This window comes from Etheostoma spectabile, chromosome 12, assembly GCF_008692095.1.
Source record: "Etheostoma spectabile isolate EspeVRDwgs_2016 chromosome 12, UIUC_Espe_1.0, whole genome shotgun sequence".
In the NCBI taxonomy this organism is placed as follows: Eukaryota; Metazoa; Chordata; class Actinopteri; order Perciformes; family Percidae; genus Etheostoma; species Etheostoma spectabile.
Genome location: NC_045744.1, coordinates 31,521,510 through 31,540,194, shown reverse-complemented (window position 1 = coordinate 31,540,194; position 18,685 = coordinate 31,521,510). Strand labels below are relative to the sequence as shown.

General features: G+C 44.2%; 1 long non-coding RNA gene across 1 annotated transcript in view; it reads right to left on the bottom strand.

Annotated features, from left to right (window-relative positions):
* The window catches only part of LOC116699461 (uncharacterized), a 17,404-nt gene extending 3,271 nt beyond the window's left edge, over nt 1-14,133 (bottom strand). Inside the window, exons 1-2 of the long non-coding RNA XR_004334433.1 lie at nt 14,041-14,133; nt 5,956-5,960 (exon numbers count right to left, since the gene is read on the bottom strand). This is a non-coding gene — a long non-coding RNA (uncharacterized LOC116699461). The remainder of the gene's footprint in view (nt 1-5,955; nt 5,961-14,040) is intronic.
* Nucleotides 14,134-18,685: the final 4,552 nt, after the last annotated feature.

Here is an 18,685-nt window from a genome sequence, read left to right as displayed (position 1 = left end):
CCTAGTCCTGGGTCTTCCTCGAGGCCTCCTTCCAGCTGGACATGCCTGGAACACCAACTTAGGGAGGCGCCCAGGGGGCATCCTTGCCAGATGCCCGAACCACCTCAACTGGCTCCTTTCAATGCGAGCTTCTACTCCGAACTCCTCCAATCACATCCGTTTCTCTCATGGGGTCCGTCCAGTGCAACTCACCAGGCTCACTCTGATCATATTGTCAAACTAAGCACTGCTGATGAAAATGAATCAATCAATTCAATTCTATCCAATGATGTCCAGAGGCATTTTGGTCTGCGCCCCTTTTGAAGTCGAAAATGAACTGAGAGGTTCCAGACTATTACTAATTTGGGAATTTGTCTGGCAATGCTGGAAAAACCATAGTGCACGGCTAAGGGAAAAGTCCACCATCATAGAGAGGGAGGAAATAGAACAAGGGTCAATAACAAACCCATTTTCAGGAAATGTCCCCTGGAATGTATTCATAGTGTATTCATGCACTCAGTTGTACACATAAAAAGTCTCATGAAATAGTAGTGAAACAAATGAAAAAAGCGAGACAAACATTTCTGCTAACCAACCAGTAAACACTAAGACCGGATACCTCACTGACTTCCCACCTATGAACACAACCGTTTGATCTGGAGGACGACATACAGCTGCCAAGGACTGAATCCAGGTCTTTGAGAGGATAGTTTCTGAATTCTGTAAAATGACATATACACGTAGTGTTTCAAAATGAAACTGTCTTAGGATCCCTTTGGAATCAGGTCTCTTTCAATTTAACAAATGTTTTTTTTGGGCCAGTTTCAGATCAGGTCCTAAAAAAACAAAAAAAAGGAGGACTGAGGCTATACTCTACATTACGTTTTTTTATTATTATGGTGTGTGTGCTTCAGTTTGTCTTAATGATGATGTTTGTTATGTCCTTGGAGAAAGCAGGAAGTCACAATGACATCACATGACTAGTTGAGAATCCTCCTTCCTGGTCCTCAGCGTTCTTTTCTCCTTAGCACTGCAACATGCTTCCCCTCTCTTCTCTCTCCAAAGCATTGCTGCGGGCAACAGCAGTGCTCTGTCGTAATAATTAGCCTGTTTGTGTGGGTGGCATCTTGAACAAGTCAGTGCTTTTGTCTTTGTGCTTGTCTCAATTAATTACTGTCGTTTGCGACGGACAGAGCGATAGGCACACACACACACACACACTCACACCCTTAGGAAAAGGCTTTTGGCTCCAGGCTAACTCATGTTCACTCACATTCTGGTGAAATAAGCTTGATTTCAGCCCAGGGGTAACAAGTCCTGCTCTCCAATATAATTATCTCAGACCTGGTTCAATAAGCTGACTGCTTTAAGGGGGGAAAGAGGTTACATTATTTGTATTGTTTTTAACCAAAAAAAAGTCAAGTAATAGTTCTTGGTCTGTTCCAGTGACTAAAGTTGGGTCCATTTCCAGTTCCTTTGGATCAGTCTGGTATGCAAGGCTAAGTTAAATTTGATGCTAACCGGTTGAACCGGCATTTGTTAGCAACGAAGTGGGTATGACTGATCCAAATCTGCTACATGGAACTTCATTGCTGTAACAATTGTTACATTTAGACTGCTGATTTGCCTTAGATTCTACTTTCTGACTGTGCTACAAGTTCCTCCCAGGGGTCATTTTGTGACCAAAATCTACCATTTTGCATGGGCAAAAGTTTGGTATGCACAATTGGGTATGTGTGCACTAGCTGTTTTTCGCTTGTACGTAAGTATGGGAATTGTTGGGTTTCTGTAATTAACATCACATAGTACGGTCTAGTGATGATTCCTCCATCAGCAGGATTACGGGAACACTACAGATTTTTACGAATCTTGGTGGACCCATTGAATGTTGTAGTCTATCCCAATCACAGGAAAAGATGAGACATTAATTCTGCATTCATGTGGTGTTGTAATAATTGGAAAATTAGTTCCCGACTGGAATAAATTCCCACTGCATTAACATTGTGAGTTAGGGCATGTCTTGGTGGAGGTCTGCACTCTCTGTGTGCCCTTTTAGTTCAGTACGTATCTGCTTATATTAACTTCAGCAAAGATATTTTAATTCTGTAATGTTTGAACTGTTCCAACTATTTTACCAAGCATTTCACAATCATCACCATTCATTTAGTCTGTAGACTAAGTGCTAGTGCTGCAGCTAGCTGACAATGCATAGTACAGCCTGAGGGTTGCCAGATCATCAGTCCAGGTATCCCACATATCATGCTCATTTGCTGTATTGAAGTAGCTCACCTTTTGCAGTAAAAACCCAAACCTGACAAATCTGCATAGCTCTTAGAGATCCATTTAAGATTCAGCAGCATCTTAAAAGAAATTGAGGGAGATGTCCCTACCACTACCACCAATAACTAAATCTACGACTATGACCATTTAATTTTGATTAACCCTATTAGCATGGGGTGATAGTTATGTTGAGTAGCTGATAAAAGGTTGAAAGTAGGTCTTTCAGTAATAAATCCGAAATAAAAAGTAATCAATTAAAATAAATTGGCTGTTTTATACGGTGTGGTCAAGTTTTAAAAAATGGCCTCACTACAATAAAATGGCTACTATGGGAACTAACATCGTTTTGAATGCATGAATTCAATCGGGCTTACTGAATCCACAAGGGTTTCAGCTTTGAAGCCATACTCAATTCCAATTTAAAGGCTGTTTAGGGACCATATTATGCAGACATATTCAAATACACCATTTTAGACAAAAATAACACATTTGGACTGCATTAGAAAAACTGCATGGTGTTTGCCTGAAACTGTGTGGGGTTAGCATAAATGGCTATGTATGTAAAGGGGAGACTTGAGAGTACCCACCAAATCCATTTTCATTCAGAAATCTTGAGGTTAGAGGTCAAGGGACACCTTTTGAAAATGGCCAGTTCTTCCGTCGCCAAAATTTAACTTCAGAGCGTTATTTAGCTCTCTTCATGACTAGCTAATGTAGCATGACACAGTTGGCACCAATGGATTCCTTAGGTCGTCTATTTTCATATGATTAAAATATGTTTACTCTAGTTAGAGCTATTAAAAAACAGTATGTTGACCAGCACACCGTCGGTTCATTAAGAGATTTTTAACAGTTTGTAGTATATCACTCAGATATTAAGCAGAAGAAAACAATAACTACTTGTACATTTAACTTGGAGATTGGAATAACTGTTGTAAATAGTCACCTCATACAAATCACCAGGGTGAAAATTAAAAAGGTGTTCCTTCAGAACACAAAGCATGTATAAAATGTTAACGTGCACATGAACAGTATGCAACAAACTCTGGGGTTGACTGGGCCTAATTTCTCCATATGAAAGAGCCTCAGCCCTGGAAATAGGGTGTCCTTTCAAATCATGCACCAGTGTTGTGACTTTATCAAGCTGTTATGCATGTCCTTAGGTGGGGATGACTAACTCCTATTGATTTTCAACAGTTGCCTGTGAAAGCACTCGCTTCAGTGATATTGAATCTGGAAAGAGGACATTTGATAACAATTTCAGACAAATTAAAATCTATGTTGCGGGAGTCCTCTGCAGGAATTTTCCGTCTCTTTCTCGTGACTCCGATAAAACAAAACAACCTTGATTCAAACAAGGTCACATATTAAGAAGCAAGTCTGTCCTGGAATTGAAATGGATACTTGTGATAATGGATCAATGGTGACAGAACAGGCACAGAAGTGAAACAGGGCAACCGCTAGGGGGCTAACAGATAAGCCCAACTCCAGCATTCCTCCAATTTATGGAGAGCCCTCTCAAGATCTAAAGAGTGGGCTAAGAGTGGGAAAGAAAAGGCATGAGAGATATCCTTCATTTTCAAATTAACATCTGAGACGTGCCTGCTTTGTGATTCCAGCCTATGAGATCAAGTCTCTCCTTTGCCACTCCATATCTCTCCACAGAGACTAGTGAGGTACAGACACACAAAAATGTATTCAAAAGCAGATACACACATGGATATATACTGTAGCTACACATCAGTGCACACACTTCCTAACACACTTCCTCTCCGAGTGATAAGAATAGGGAGGTGTACTTCACTCCTTTACAGATTGTAGGCCCAATTATGACGGGCAGAGATACAGGATGGACATCATCTACATATAAATGGATTGCAGAACCTAAAGGGAACATGGCTTTATAGCTCATAATGGAGAGATCCCATCACACCCTTCTAATGGGGAGAGTTATTAAAGTACAATAACACTGACAACAGCCCTGCTCTCATTTCACCCGTCTCATGCAAATTTAAGTTGAATTTAACAATCATTATAGTGTTATTCCCCTCCACTCCTCCCTCTGGCATTCCTAACGTTTAACCTTAAGAGTATAACACCTACTACATACAGAGCACAGTACATTTGTTTTCAATTGAAGTGGAAATTTACAGTATACAGTACCTACAGGAAAATGGATATATAATGGCATAAATAATGGTGTTAATAACAGTGTGCCGTAAGATAAATATTAATTCGACAAATGATTATTCTGAAGTGATCTATTTTGCCAAGTCTCCTGTATCTGTTCCAATCTAATCCCCTCTGATCCTCATTTGCATAGCACTCACATTATTAGTCACATTAACTAGACATCTTGTATATTTTAGTTTTGTAGATAACATTTTCATATTTGCATATTTGTGTGAATACACATAAATGCATAAACACATCCACTCCCATACGCCCATGAATAACCCATGAAACATAGTTTTTATTTCATCCTTATTCAGACTATCACCACGATCTTCACCTTGAATGATACCATCCTTCTACCTATCCTGAAGACCTTAAATCAACAAAGTTATGTGACAAGCCTTAGGAATATCCGGGGGAACATGCCTCCTCTTCCTTGTTTTTTTCCTTTATATTATTTTATTTATTTTTTGTTTTTGTTTTCAACAGGAACACAAGTTACAGTTGGGCTCGAAAGTTTGAGCACCCCAGGTAAAAATTTGTTTTAACATGCATGAAGACCCAAGAAAAGATGGAAAAATCTCCAAAAAGCATCAAATGACAGATTAGACATTTGTATAATATGTCACAAAAAGTTAGATTTTATTTCCATCATTTACACTTTCAAAATAACAGAAAACAAAAAAAATGTCTTAATGAGGTTAAAGTAGAGGTTTTTGGCGGAATGAGCAAAGGTACGTTTGGAGAAGAAAGGGCACAGAATTTGATTAAGGAAAAGAACCTCTGTCCAACTGTTAAGCATGGGGGTTGTGGGAAAATAATACAATGACTGAGGTGGTGATGAACAGGGCACGTCCGAACGGCCGACGAAAAGCTGCTTAAGAGTATATGCTGATTAACCAAAGACTAAATCAAGAGTGTGTGTGTTTGTGACTATTAACATTATGCTTTGCAGCTGGGGTACTGGCTAGGAGGGCGAGAACCGGAAGGCTATCTTAGTCAGATACGCACAGTGAGCACGAAGAAAGGATGATGGTGAGGCCAAGGACACCTGAGGTGTCGAGGACCGTCTGATCAACTCAGAGAAGGCATACGTTACAAACTAAGAGGTTTTGAGTGACCAGCTGTCTTGTGAAGGTAACTGATAACTGAAAAATAGACAGTGCGCAAGGAAAGGGCCAGTATCATCCAGGGATTGTACACCCAGCAAACAGTATAGCTGACCAATCCAGGCCGCACAAGGAACATATAACCCCTGAGCACGCTATTGTTTAACGAGCTGGTTTTGGGACCTCTGTACTGAAGACAAGTTTCCATCTGGTCCGTCACGTTTACCCCCACAACCAACTACAACCCCACCTACAAAAACCAACCACCCCCCACCTACCACCACCCGCGTTAACCAACGCCCCCAAAACCCCGCCCGCCACCGCCCGCATCCCCCCCCCACAAACGCTACCCCACCAAACGACCCTCCCACTACTACAACCACTCACACCCACCCCGCCAAAACCCCCCCACCACGCCTTTCAATCTAACCCGCCCACCCCACCGCGCCAGCCCCAAACCCACCTACCACCCCACCGAACCACCCCTCAACGCCGCCAGAACAAAACGGCCCGTAAAAACCCCCACCATCCCACATCCCCCACCACAAACACTCCATAACCCAAACCCCCCCAACAACCCCAACTCCCACCCCTTCCTCCTACCACACATAACAAACCCGCCCAACCACGCCCGCACAAACCAAACTAACACAACCCCCCCGGCCAACTCCACAAACCCAACACCCCACACGACAAACACCTGACTCCAACGACCCACAACCAACCAACAACAAAACCAAACCCCAACCAACCAGACACACCCCACCCCGCCGCCCCCCCAAACCAACCCCCCACACCACAACAACCTCCCCCCCAACCGCCAGCCACGCCCACCCCCCACTCAAAGAAACACCCCCCGCACACCCCCCCCCCCCCCCCTGCCAACCCACTAAACCCAACCCCCAGAACCCACCAACACTCCCAACCCCCCCTCGAAACCCCGCACAACAAACACCCCCCCCCACCGTCCCAAACCCCACTACCCCAACTCCGAAACCCCACCCACAAACCCCCAACTCACCACCACCCCGTTTCGGCCCCACACAACACCACCCCCCAAAACCCCCCCCCAACCAACCCCCAAACCCCCCATTAAAAACAACCCCCTCCCAACCCCCCCCCACCCAACGCTCAACCCCCTATGTTACCAACCCAAGACCCAAACAAACTCGCTTAAAGTCACGCGACCCGGCCCAAACACAAAAACTGCAACCGCTAAAACCTGAACTAACAAACCCACACCACCACCCCCACTTAACCCACCAACCCCAACCCCCCTAACGCAAACGGCTACGGCCCCGACCCCCTACAACCAACACCACCCACACGAAACCCACTACAAACAACCACCAACCCCTCAAACCAAAACCCAAACCCACCCAACCCCCCAACCCCACCAACGCCCCGCCCACAACCCCACCAACTACAAACCCCCCGCGTCAACGTGCCCTCACACCAGACGCCCCATCAAACCTGCCCGGAAACGCATTTCATCTGTTGACCACAAGAATAACGCTGTGTTAATTCTCATGGAGTCAGTTGTCAGTTTATAGAAGGATTTCTCCAACAAATTTGGTGACCCGGACGTGATAACGTAATTGGACAGGAGAATCCAACTGGACCTTGGCATTGTGTCCACGGTCCGGTTCAGCTCAGCCACCGGACTGACATCCGCAGCCCGTGAAGGGGACTGAGCGGCGATACTGCGATTCGTTGTGTATCACTGGAGCTCTCAACAAAAAAGTGCAGAACCTGTTTAAAATCAAATATTGTTATTGCTGAAACTAAATTGATGTGATCACATTTCAACTGTCGTAAGTGTTGTTTTAAGCGAAAAGTATTGATTGAATGTCTGTAATTAAAGGGATACAAACAGATGAATGTTGGGGCATGTGATGTGATTAAACAGAAAAAACACTAGAGAGTTGTGAGAAATTGTTGAATAATACGGGTGGCGGTAGGAGAGGAAAAGGACAAATAGTCAGAGGAAAATACGTCCAGATGGTTGACGAGGTAGAGACTGCTAAGGACAGATAGTCAGATGAGTGATTGTGAATTGCCACCCTTGGTTCTGGTGAACAACCTGAAAAAGATGCAGTTAACAGTTGTCATTGTAATTACGAGTCCACCGCGAGTGTATTTGTGCAAAGGAGTGAGAGGTCACTTTTATTTGTAAGATTATAGAGATGTACATAAAAGCTCTAGATGAGTCTTAATGAAAAAGTGTTTGTTGTTCATGTGTGATTTTTGTTGTGGTTTGGCTTGTTGATTTTTTCTCACTGCTTATTTGTTGTAAAACGACCCCTTATGGTAAAGTGTTAGTAGGGGCAGTGAAAGTATGGCAATAAGGAGAGGAGAAGTAGCAAAGAGATTGTGAAGAATGGAGAGAGGAGGATGGTTGAGAGAAGGGGCGCCGTCCCCGAGAAAGTGAATGAAATAGTGAAGTATGAAAAATAAGTTGGAGTATGCGGAAAGGCAGGCAGAGGAGGAAAAGAAAAGAAAATGGTTTAAATTGACTAAACCAAAGCAGAAGGAGTATGAGCGCAGAAGAGAAATATGGGGTGGGGTTGAAAATGACAAATGCAATACAGAAATTGGGATTGACAAAACAAATGACAAAAGTTCACCAAAAACTGAGACAGAAGCTGAACAGAATAAAACCGCTAGCGCAGAGAAAACCCCTCGCCCGCTGAGGCGCCCCCGCCAAACACCCTTTTTATCCAGACATAGAAACCTAAGAATTCCGCTCCACCCCGCCGTATACAGGTCCAACGGCATCAAAACCCACAGTCCAAGCCCCAGTGTAACTGCCCATTTACAGCCAAATGCATTACAAATAGACGACCACAGGACCCATTGATACCGGCATTAGAGGGCCGCGTACAGGATTTAGAATGTTATCTAATTTAATGGTACAGTCAGCGTCAGGGGAGCAGCACGCTCCACCACCAACCGCCCACAGTCCCAGCCGGCCCAACAAAGCTAGTACCCCTATTCAGCGTCTTTTTGCCAACAAAATCCAGAGCATTTTCACATTCAGTAAAAGGACCCAGTCCACCTCACCTATACCCCCCAAGACTCAGGAAGTAAGGAAGATAGCGAACAGTCGACAGCAGCAGGGAAAGTGAGCAACAGACAGAAGCTCTAGCTCTAGGGAAAGGACTAAAAAAACGTATAACCAGGCCCAGATCTAATCACAAAGTCCTCAAGACGTTTTTGTAGCAGCACATTTAAAGGTAAATTCCAACGAGGACCCTGACGAAGTTATGCTGCGAAGATCAACTAGAATAGGGAAAGACTAACAAAGAGTTCAGAGAGATAAAGAGCAGCAAGAGCAGCTGCGTCGACAGTGAATGAGCTCAGTGAGAAGAGCAGACGCGCCACACACCAGAGGCGGGCTACAATGCCCACTCCGCCCAGTAGGAGGAGGAGGAGGACTGTTGATGTACACCCCTTACAGTTTTGGTGACTTAGATGCTCTGTGTGCAAAACTCCCCTCCCTGACAGGAGGCTGAGCATTTCCTCACAGCTTTCAATAGTTTTTACAGCAGGATGCAGCTGTGTTTGGGAGATCTCAGCAGTATTGGGTAGAGTAATGGGAGCAGATGAAGCTAGTGCTGCCCTCACCAGAGGGGAGCTGGACCCACTGTCCCGCATCAGTGCCTGCATCAGCAGTAACCCCTGGCATTTGGGCTGAGCTGCACCCATGTATCCCACAGTTGGTCATGCAGCATGCATGATTTAAAAAGACAGTGATGAAAATTTTGATGCCTATGCAGATAGAGCAAAAAGATTTGGCAGCGTGCTATGAGGGAACCGTGGACCAGTCCGCCGCCACAGTGGCGCTGTTCCGCCATGGGTACTGGGGATTACCCACAGCAGTTCAACACAGTTAGGAGGAGTAGTAGGCCGCAAACAATGACCGTGCAACATGGGGCGAGAATGTGCTTCATTTCCTGTCAAAACACCAAAAGGCTCATCAAGGAAAGATAGCAGCATCAGCCGAGATGTGCAGAATTTGCTACCTGGAGCACACAGACCAACACATGAAGGAAGAAAACAGACTCTCCTGAATCTGTCTGAGCTGTGGTGGACCCCAATTTGAGGGACATGGTGCACACATTTTTGTCAGGAATGCGGTGTGTGTAGAGCATAATGTTTCAGAACCATACACCACACTAAAAGGAGCGTACCCATCCCCACAGCTTGTTTTCAAGATATCGTATAGATTATACTGATATGGGCGCAGAAAATGTGGTAGGGGGAAAAAGGTATCTTCTGGTGATGTAGACAGTTCTCTAGGTGGGTAGAAGCCATTCCCACCAGAAAAGAGGACGTAAAAACAGTGGTGAAATGGCTCAAAACTAACTCATCCCGAGTTGGGGTCCCCAGGCAAATAAGGTCAGATAATGCACACATTTTAACAACAAACTACTAAGAGAAGTAGAACAGGCCCTGGAATCACTCATGCCTTCGGATCGTTTATCATCCACAGTCACAGGGAATGGTGGAAAGAGCAACCGACATTGAAGGCTAAGATAGCCAAGGCATGTGCAGGAACAAGTTACATGGGTAGAAGCGCTCCCATTGGCCTCATGGCTATAGGTCCTCGAAGGACGAGAAACATTTGACCCCACACGAATAATGACAGGGAGAAAAATGCCAGGACCCCCACTAGATGGAGGCCACATGCCAATGTTAGATGTTCAGCAAAAGAAATGACAAACTATATGAAAAAGCTAACATCTCTGTTTCAGCCCTTTCTACGCAGGTCCAGTTGGCGAACAGGAAACCGCAGGAGGAAGCAACACTACCTGTCAAGGTAGGGCACTGGGTCGGGTCAAAGTTCACAAGAGGAAGTGGACTGACCCCGGTGGCCCGGGCCTTACGAAGTGAGGGAGGTTACTTCACACTCGGTCCAGGTTAAGGTAAAAAAGGAGCACCTTGGCACCACCTGACACATTGTGCCCCAGCCGCACCTCCTAGCCGCCCATGGCAGAAATTAGAAAAGCAATCCAAAATGTATAGATGGAAGAGATGTTTTGGCGGGGACACCCCCCGCATAGTACACCATAACTTGGAAGGCAAGGGTTTGGGAAAAAGACAACAGTTGTCCAGCAGTATTAGTAGTAGTGGGATTTGCAGCATTAATTCTGGGGTTGGAACATGCGTAGGGGGACCGAGACCACAAAGAACACCACCCGTAGTGTCCACCACCTCTCGTAACAAGGAAATGAAAAACGATACAGAGAAAGAAGAGCAGTTTGGGCAGTAGTGAAGCAACACACTAAGGGCCCATCCCCAAGGTGCGGTGCCAGATTGACTCTCCCCTATGTGAAGACTCAACCACGTCATTTACCTTTGATTTGTGTCAGGCTATAGACTGCGGGGGGTATAATGTTTCTACAAAAACACAGATGTGTACATCTGTGACGACTTCAAGGTAGAGGCTGTGAAAGGAGCGCTTCCGGACAGGTGAAAGGTAGTCTCTGTAACAGCTGGTAGGATGCGGGTTGGACAACAGAGGTGGAAACCATGGCGAGGTTGACAGACAAAAGAGATGGTGGTTACAACAATGAATGGGAGATATTATCTATACGGGACTATAGTTCAGACCCCACGAAAAATCCCATAACCCTCAGTAAATAGAGCAATTGGGAGCAGACGGTCAGATGTGTGGATGTTAGCCATAGGTGTATGGATCAGAAGTGACCAGATAACCCCCCTGCAGATAATATTTTGGATCCCCTCACGCACACACGAATGACACTGACATGGCAGAGACTACTAAAACCCCCCCTGAAGGAGAAGACGTAATGTGCAGGACTTCTCTAAAATGAGGTGGAAGATGTGTTGAGTTATCAGCAGGTGCAGGCCAGGACAATTTATGGATCAGGCTAATACAGAATGCCAAAGACAACACATGGAAGGGTGCGTCCTGTGCCACAGCTGACCAGTCATGTTCACTACCCCGGCCCCGTTGTTTCCTAATGAGGACCCACCAGGATATGCATGCATGTTGAACTTCACACACTCTAAGACAGCTTCCCGCAATTGTATACCCTAGCATCCCTCTTTCCCCGCGCTTTGAAAAACCAGGGTATTTTACCGCCATAAAGGGGAGGGTGCAAGATATCACTGTTTCAATCTCACCGGATCAAGCAAGCCCACAATCAAACTAGTGAATACCCCCGACTGGTGTATACAACTGTACAAAACAAAACACCCTAGCCCAGTGGCTAGATAGACTATTCTACTATTGTGGTGGTCTTAGGTTGTACTCCAGATAAGTTCCCAAACAAACTTCAGGAGTTTGTGCTATGGTTAGATTAGCTATGCCCATATTTTGGTGGGAGTAGAGTCCACTATACCCCCATAAGGCTGTGCAACTGACCGTAAAGAGAGCGCAGGGCCCGTAGTATGCAAGCCCGGCTTTGATCCATGGGCGAACCCAACCTATATAGACAGCATAGGAGTTCCTAGGGTGTCCCGAATGAATACAATTGCAGATCAAATAGCCGCAGGATTTGAGAATATACCACTCTTCAGCCATCTTCCCCGTCACTCCCAGCAAAAATGTAGATAGGATAAATTTTGTGCAATAATGTTTTACGCTTGAGCAATGCAACTAGGTGCCATCGAAGGCCTGGCCGAGCAGATGCCCAAACGTCCCTCATGGCGCTCCAGAATAGGATGGCGCTGGACATGCTGTTGGCTGAAAAAGGAGGAGTCTGTTCCATGTTCGGAGAGATGTGCTGTACGGTCATCCCTAACACACTGCCCCGATGGGAAGGTCACCAGGGCTTTGAACCAACTTCGAGCCCTTTCCCAGGAGATGCATGACGCCTCAGTTACCTGTGGGTGTTGCTGTGTGCCCTGCCTGCGACCATGATATCCCGCTCATCACCACTGCCTTGTCCAAAGAAAAGCGCCGCCTCCCTATTCCGCTGGGATGCTGCCATTACTCACCATGGCCTAGGGACGGGGAGGACTTTGAGGCACTGCAGTTAGTGTAAAAGTGTTCCACCTAGTAGGTGCGAAAAGGGGGAATTTGTGGGAAAATAATCCAATGACTGAGGTGGTTGAACAGGGCCTCAGGAACGGCCACGTAAAAGCTGGCTTAAGTATATGCTGAATTAACCAAAGACAAATAGAGTGTGTGTGTGTGTTGACATATTATACTTTGCTTTGCGCTGGTTACGGCTAGGAGGGAGAGAACGAAGGGCTATCTTAGTCAGATAAGCTACAGTGAGCACAGAAGAGGAGATGGTGAGGCCAAGGACACTGAAGTTCGAGGACGGTCTGATAACTCAGAGAACAGGACTACAAACTAGAAGGAGTGAACATAGCTGTCTTGTGAAGTAAATGATAACTGAAAATAATAGACAGGCAAGAAGAAGAGCACGATCAGGGATTGTACCCCGCAACAGTATAGCTGACCAATCAGGCCCCACAAGGGGAACCATATAACCCTGAGCACGCTATTGTTTAAGTGCCTTTTTGAAACCTCTGTACTAGACAAGTTTCCATCTGGTCCGTGCACGTTTAACTGCCCGGAAACGCATTTCATCGTTTGACCACAAGAATAAACGCTGTGTTAATTCATCATGGAGTCAGTTGTCAGTTTATAGAAGGATTTCTCCAACAGGGTGAATCAATCATGCTTTGGGGTTGTATTGCAGCCAGTGGCACAGGGAACATTTCACGAGTAGAAGGAAAAATGGATTCAATAAAATTTCAGCAAATTTTGGACGCTAACTTGATGCCGTCTGTGAAAAAACTAAAGTTAAAGAGTGGATGGTTTCTACAAATGGATAACGATCCTAAACACACCTCAAAATCCACGGTGGATTACATCAAGAGGCGTAAACTGAAGATTTTGCCATGGCCTTCACAATCTCCTGACCTCAACATATTTGAAAATCTATGGATAGATCTAAAAAGACCCATGCGTGACAGACAGCCCAGAAATCTTAATGAACTGGAATACTTTTGGAAGGAAGAATGGGAGAAGATACCTCAAACAAGAATTGAAAGACTCTTGGCTGGCTACAAGAAGCTTTTCCAAGCTGTGATACTTGCCAAACTCTATAGGGTGCCCAAACTTTTGCAGACGTCCTTTTTTTGTTATATATATATATATATATATATATATATATATATATATGCACGTCCATCCTACTAAGAAAATATCAATAAAAGTCTACTGCCCCCCCCTTATCTTCACAGTACATACTAGAGCCTCTCTCCATATTGCTCTGCATACATACATATTGTCCATTCATGAAGACATAGTCACAACTGCGCCCATATTCTACAAAAGTGAGCAGAGATACATCATTTGAGAAACACAGTACAAGAGACAACACATTCTCACTCCCATCTCGTAAAATACAGACGCTTGATCAGGTGGCTTTGTCGTTGTTAATAACGCTAAAGGTCTGCTTTGGTGTCCTATAACACGCGCTTGGTTGTCTGCTTTAGCGTCATGTAACACTTGGTCGGAACTATTGGCGTCCCTTTTGACGCAGTTAGGTTAAGGAAAAGCTAGTGGGTGGGGTGGGCTCACGGTTCCATGACACGTGGCAATAATGGGACGATTAAGGACACACGCAGGACCCGAAACCCACTCTCCTGGGTGAAAGTCCTGTGTTTGACCCATCCACCCCCCCTTGACCAACCGCAAAACGCAGAATTTTCCCCTCACATACTACTCGCTAAACCCTGTGTAGCTGCTACATTCTACACACATCCAACACGAGCAGCCACTGCCCAAACGTTCATATTTTACATGTATTTTTGTGAGAACGGGTTGCAAGAGAAGACACTTATGAATGTACCATAGGTGGGTGTGGCCTTCCTCTCCCTTGTAATACTTACCTTAACTGTGTTTAGGACTCCTAAGCAAAAGAGGTTAGGTTGTTGGTAACCCCTTCTCCCTTTTTAAGTGGCTTAATATATTGCATCTGGTTAAACAAGTGGCTTCACTTATTCGACAGCGCTGGCAAGTGCTGCTCTCTGATAATACAATTTTTGTTGTTTGGTAACCTAAAAGATATCTGAATTGGATTTGCTGTGCTTTCTCTTCAGTAGCTCACTGTTTGCAGTGAATGGGGGTTTTACAGTTCCTGTGAAAAGTGCTTATTTCCCATTTTTACTCTGTAGGGGTAACCATTTCAATTGTTGAATAATATTAAACTATAATACCAATTATTGTGTGGTGCTATTTGTGTTGTGTTTATCCCCTGTTCGCACTGTGTAGGCTTTGTTTTGATTCATCATATATCGTGTAACACTGGGTGACTGTTAGTCACATTCTATATAGATTGGCAGATAGATATAGCTGCTGGGAAAATGGCCATCCAGGTGTGTTGCTTCTACCATGGACCCCCAAGATGGCCATCTGGAATGCTCCCATTGTCCGGGGGTAGCACATTTGAGGTATTGCTACTGAGCTCCTTTTGAAAAAAAAAAAACCCACATTCATAGAGCTAAGCCGGTGTAGCAGTCTGCATGGGGAACAGCAGCTCGGCCTCCACCTACCCGGTTGAATGAAGGCAGATGTTTCTGAAGGGCATACCAAGGAGCGCAGACCTGCGAGTACATCTGGTCATGAGCAGGGACGAGGCTCAGGGAAACCTGCCCCTAAGAAGCTACATGATCCAACTGCTATGGCAGGAGACCAAGAACAAGATGACACCAAGCTAAAGATATTAGCAGCTATTCAATCTTTAAGATAAGACTGGGTAGATTTGAGAATCAACGTCCCATGTCTGGCAAAGACCCAAAGCCAGTTCCCGCGATGAGTTGCTTTCATAACAGAATTATGATTAACCTTTTTATTGTATGGACATGATCAGTTACAGCTCCAGCAACTACATATTATACGCAAATGCTTAGGAAGGCGTGGAACAACAATGCCAGGGCATTACAATTTAATGCACGCAGTCAAAAGCTGACAAAGAAGCGATTATGAGAGTAGACTACAGCAAACAGCTGGTCTTTTTTGGAACACACTGGCTGTGAAAGCACCGAGAAGCAGAGCCATTTTCATTTTGGCGGCCATTTTATTCCCCCCCCCCCCTCCCATACTGGTCCAACAGAGGAGCACCTTCTTTTAGAGGCTCCGACAGCTTTGATGTTGCACGGACCGCTACAGGAAATCCTTCCTACCACAGACAGTAAAACTTTTTAACACGTCATCACTGGGTGCTAGATAAGACTCTGAGACATCACAACTGCACTAAGTGCAACTTGCAAAAAAGGTTTATTTACATATTTATCATTACTAGTTAAGTAGTTGCACATTTTTGTATTCCCAACTTGTAAATATTCAAATATTTTTTGCTGTATTTTATCCTATTATTTCATGTATTTTGTATGTATGTATATTGTATCCTACTATTTCATTTATATTTGGTGCTGTGTGACTATTTTCCTGCTGTAACACTATAATTTCTCATTTTGTTGTGATCAATATATATCAATCTATCTATCTATCTATCTATCTATCTATCTATCTATCTACCTATGTTCGTGTAATCAAAAAAAGGAATCAAACCCTTTTCAAAATGAAACACCCAGGTTTATGGTGAATTTGGCTGTCTTGGCTTGTCAGCTGTGTCTAAAGCGAGACAGACGACCAGGCACACAGAGAGACCGGCAGACAACAGAGAGAGAGAGAGAGAGAGAGAGAGAGAGCTCTATATGACAGAGCTGTGACCGATCTGTTTATTGCGAGAGCTGCTTCTCGAGGTGGGCTCAGGGGACTTTCAAAGCTCTGTCTCAAGATTGGCTGAAAGAGTTGTGTCATACTTTCCCACCATTGCCTCGGATTACCGCAGGTTGTTACAAGGTGCTGTTACTAGCTCCCTGTGTGTCAGGGAGGTTTTAGTTTCTAGCACTCCTCCAGTTGACCAACGGCAGATCTCCTTACCAAGGCAGGTGGGCAGATTTGGCACCCCAAACCAGCAACTGTACTGCTGTGGGCATATGCGCTTCGCTGCATCTCCCTCAAGTGTTGGACAAGGCCAAACCAAAACCAAAAGTAACGCTTTGGAAAAGGGGGGGGGTCGTCATTGCCCCTTCGACGAGATGTCACCACAATTTGCTTGGAGCTTCGGTGAGCTTTGGACCTACTCCGGAGAAGGTGCTCAAAAGTGCCAATGGAAAAACCCTAAAGGTGTGGGATCTTTATATGGCTAGATTAAGTTGTTGCCCCAGGCAAAAAATAGTTTCAGACTTTCAGAGGTTCAAAGGTGTTTCAAAGGTGTATAAAGTTACCATGTGAATATGGTACAGTGCACAGAGCAGAGTATACATGGTAGCTTCAGTATATGCCCTGATACCAGTCTGTTTACTGTGCGTAAATGAGTGTGTGGTAATTTGATTTAGCACAATTTTATCAAGAAAGCATCCTCCAAAATCCCCAGTGTAAAACATAACACAATATACCTGTAAAGAGATGTTATCTAAACCCAATATACCCTATATATACTGAATGTTACTCTCCCAAGCCTTTAATCCTCAACAAATAACGGTCTTAGAAGCATACCTTGTACTGCCCCTTCTTTGGTCCATTGAAGACAAAAAGGAGGCTGTGGAGGGGATAACATCAAAAATAAAGCTTTATACGTTTTGAAAAAGTAGAACACTTTGATTAATGGTTGAGTGCTTAAACTTACCTCCCTGGTCATCTTGTAAAAGAGAAGCCAAGGCAAATTGTCTGATTCTCTCTTTTGCATTTTTCACTTTGGTGTGATCTCTTCCCTGAGAGACGGGCCTTTGTTCGATTGCCTCTTGATAATCCTCTGATAAAGTGTCTGCTGATCAAGAGATGTCCACTTTGTAATCTCCAAATCCACAGGTAATTATAGCGCAATCTACAGATAATCTAATCTCTTATCTTTCCCGCAGGAGACGTAGTGAGACATGAGAGTGACAGGAGGAAAAGCTTAGGACAAAGTCAGGAGGGAGGAAATGCGTTTGCCATTTGTAAGACTACATGTAGTTTGTTTTTAGTATTTTATAATAACTTTCTTAGTCTCTTTCAGAGTCCACCAAAGATGCAATATATGGTTCACAGTTTAGTTTGTAAGGTTTGAAAAAGTGTCAGTTTTCTATTGTTCTCCCCTAATTTTACTACTTCAGGAAGTGTTAATGTATTTTGTGAAAATACTGTTTACTGTGATATTTTTGGCCACACTAATTATAGCGTGAAAATTGGTTACTGGCTCATTCCTACTGTAAACACTGATGTTTGGCTAAAAACTAATAATTAAAAAGGGGTTTAGCTACAAAACAGCTCACTTTTTCTCATGGTTTTGTCCTTGTGTCAAGTTTCTGTTTTAGTTGGTTTCATGTTTTCTATTATTTTTCATTGGCTTCCTGTTTTATTTTGAAATCCTGTTTTTCTTTATTCACTTCACTTGCCTTCCTTCCTTCCTTTGTCTGCTTTCCCACCGGACCGTCCCCGCCCCTGATTCGTTTCACCTGTTGGTTTTCAGCTTCTCCAGTCCCCGTGCTTAAATACTCACCATTCCCACTTACCTTAGGGTGACCAGACATCCCCGGTTTCCGGGGACAGTCCCCGATATTGGCTACCTGTCCCCGGCTGGATCTGTTCCGGAAATGTCCGGTTTTCACTGTGACTGAAAGACCCGAAATTGGAATGAAGAAAGAAAAAAACTGACAAAACGTACGATAATCGCACACCCAACACACGCAGGCTCCAGGCAGCCAGAGCCAGCGGTGCTCAGAGAGGTTTTAGAGCCGTGTGTTACGATGCTAAAATCACTGATTATTTACATGGAGTCTGGTTGGTTTAGCGAACGCAATTTCGCGGGACTTTTAGTTTTAAAAAGGATCTTAATCTAACAGAAAGGTTGACCTCCTTAGAAATCCTTTCGATAATGTTGTCAGCACTTAGATATTAATCTGAGTCTGTTAGCAGCTAAACGAGCATTTTTATACTTTCATCTTATCCTATTAAGACTTTTATCTGAAATATTAGGACTATAAGGACTTTCTATCTTGAAATATTAGGACCTTCTATCTTGAAATATTAGGACTATTAGGACTTTCCATTTTGAAATATTAAGACTTTCTATCTTGAAATATTAGGACTTTTTATCTTGAAGTAT